Genomic DNA, 3,048 nt, shown 5'->3' with positions numbered 1-3,048 from the left:
AAATATATCTATACCAGCGGTTATCTTATGGCCAGCGCCATTATAAATTCTAGATTTACACTGGCGGTGCACTTAAGACAAATGCCAGCATAAATTGAAACTATATCAAAAAAGTTTCTGAAAGAAAAACTACCCAAACAAACTCGGGCAAAAAAAAAAGTTTCCCAAAATTCAACGTCGTCCACACAGCCGGAAAAAAATGCTTCCCAAAAAAAAGTTTCCAAATAAAACTATACGGCAAAAAAAAACCTTTTCTCAAACAAACTCTTCAACGGCAAAAAAAATGGCAAAAACCCCTTTCCCAAACAAACTCTTCCTCGGGCAAAAAAAAACATTTCCGAAACAAAATCTTCAACATCGTGCATAGCCAGAAAAAAACGTTACGTTTCCCAAAAAAACATTTCTAAAAATAAAATATACAACAAAAAAAACTTTTCCGAAACAAACTCTTCCATGGCAAAAAAAAAGTTTCCAAAACAAACTCTTCCACGTCGAAAATCATATAAAGGACTGATTACAGGTCGATGAAATAGATCTGACACATATTCAAATGGAGGAATTCGGTAAGGGCTCTGCTGATGAAAACAAAACATATCACACACATATTCATACACAGGAAATCTTTGCTGATACCGACGAAACATATCACGCACGTATTGAAAAAAGAATAATTTGGACACCAGACCCTTCCGCCACGGACGGCTCAAAGCCAGCTACAATCAAGTTCACTGTCCTCAGCAATTCTGTAGTTCAACCGTGCTCGTCGTTCAATAAAGGTACCTTCCGCTGCGCTCCACCAGGCTAGCAGTGCAAAAAGAATACTGCACAAATAACCATTCCATTACGAAGACCAAATCTACGTGTCTGCATCCAATACAAAATTCTCATAGCTCACACGTTCATGTCCAATTACTAAGGTTGAACAAAAAAAAATTAGCCCCCCGTTGCAACGCACGGGCATTTATCTAGTAGAAACGAAAGTGTGGGTCCATTGCTATGAATCGACAGTGCAAATATATCGATGGTGCACTCAAGATAAATTCTAGATTTACACTGGCGGTGCACTCAAGACAAATGCCAACATAAATTGAAACTATATCGATGGTTGGCTTAAGGTCTGCCAGTGTAAATTTTAGATTTATATAGGCAGTGGCCTTAAGAAAACCACTTGTCAATGTATTTATATTGGCGGTTTTCTTAACCCGATGCCAATGCAAATAATTCATGAAATTAATTTCTTTTAATTTTCAAATGACATGGAGAAAAAATATAAACCGAAGTTGTAGTACTCAAAAAGATCTGCAGCTTTGTAGTTGGTTATGTTTTCATTTGAATTCGTTTAGGGTCTCAAATATTTATTATAATATTCACTGAAGTGAAATGCAAAAGGCTGTATCAGTTACTTGGTCACAAATCTCCACTATAATTGAAAACTTGTCTCTATCAAAATCAAATGGTTCATAATAGATCTACGTCAAATCCAAAGGCCCAGAAACGATGTTTGATGGAGGCTTCTCACACCCCCTCACCTCCATGTTTCAGAAAAAAACAGGCCCATGTTCGAACGCATGCATTGAATGCAAATCAGTCATCTTGACGTGATGCTTGATTTGCGCCAAAAATTGCATGCAAGATATATCTATCAATTCCTTTTCTTATTCTTTCTTTCTATAAATATCTATTTCTTGCCATTTCTTTTTTGCTTTCTTGTTTTGAACACCGTTAGCGCGCCCAAATCACGTCCTCGCCCGCCTGTGATAAAAGGAGTTCGTCGAAGACGGCCACCGGGAAGAGACACATCGACGCCTACGGAGGTCATCTGCATCAACGTGACAAACACGCGCCGCAGCAGCCCTACTCCCAGCGGACGAGGTCTTGCCTGGTATGCTCGCTCTTGCCTTGCCTCCATGCTCTGCAAAACGGAGATCCGGAACCCTGATTTAAGCTATTTTGGCATTATAGAAAAGGGTACCTTACACCAATGGCGAGTGGCGACCAGCCGCCAACAACGTCAATGGAGCCGGAGCGATGTGAACTGGATCCCAATGACGGTTCGTACTTGTACTCTGGTTGCTCCCTATCAATCTTTAGTTGAATGAAGTGTCAACAACGTGCAACTCGCCACAATTGGGCAGTGGGAATAGAGACCTCGACATCTCTTACTCTATTGTTGGCAATGATGCTGTAACATTTTTTTTATTATTGGTTGTTACTTTTATCAATCAATTATAAGACACGTTTGATTATTCATAAAAATTTGATCTCCAATATTATTCTGTTATTTATGCTTTGCTCTCATGTGAATGCAGAAGAAATGAAAAAGGATGTAGAGAGTGAGGCATCAATGGAACCTATTGGGAATTCTCAGATAGATGCCTAGGACGGAGACAAAGAAAACGTCAGTGTATGTATATATCTATATGGGTCAGTACATACGTAGGTACTAATATTAAAAACAGCATTTAGCATTTATTATAATATCCCATAGCAGATTAATACAGATATAAAAAAATTGCCGATCAAAGACGATGGCGAAATAATACTAAATCTAGAGCCACACGATGACAGGAAGCGGAAGCGTGCTGACAAGGATGAGGTACGCAAGGAACTCTCAAGCTACTCACATATCCTCACTCATGTTTATCTATATGGGTTGCATCACCCACTAATAATATAATATTACATATGCAGATAAGTAATAGGGATGTAGAAGAAGTGCGGATCAAAGAAGAAGAGCAAATCAAAGACGATGTCCTAGAAATAGTTAATATAAAAAGACGAAGCCAGAAAGCATGCTGACGAGGATGTGATTGCGATTCCTCAATATAATAAACCTAAGAAGGCGAATAATGCAAAGGTCCTGTCTCAAGGTGAGTCATTTTCTTCAATAGTATCTTATTTTTTATATTTTTTTGAAATTAATTAATTAATAAAATTATTTTCAACGTAGACTATGAGTGTACAGAAGAAGATGTCAAGGTAATTCACTACATGAAAGGAAAAAAGGAAAAAAGTTTACTTGTCCGAATTGACGATGCTTGGGCAATT

The 3,048-nt window shown here is 38.1% G+C and overlaps 1 long non-coding RNA gene across 1 annotated transcript; it reads left to right on the top strand.

Annotated features, from left to right (window-relative positions):
* Nucleotides 1–2,380: 2,380 nt before the first annotated feature.
* Nucleotides 2,381–2,776, top strand: LOC136463981 (uncharacterized). The gene is made up of 3 exons (XR_010761129.1): nucleotides 2,381–2,404; nucleotides 2,492–2,596; nucleotides 2,692–2,776. It is a non-coding gene; the product is annotated as an uncharacterized lncRNA (long non-coding RNA).
* Nucleotides 2,777–3,048: the final 272 nt, after the last annotated feature.

The sequence above is a fragment of the Miscanthus floridulus genome, chromosome 7, assembly GCF_019320115.1.
Source record: "Miscanthus floridulus cultivar M001 chromosome 7, ASM1932011v1, whole genome shotgun sequence".
In the NCBI taxonomy this organism is placed as follows: Eukaryota; Viridiplantae; Streptophyta; class Magnoliopsida; order Poales; family Poaceae; genus Miscanthus; species Miscanthus floridulus.
This window is presented reverse-complemented; position numbering and strand designations above follow the sequence as displayed.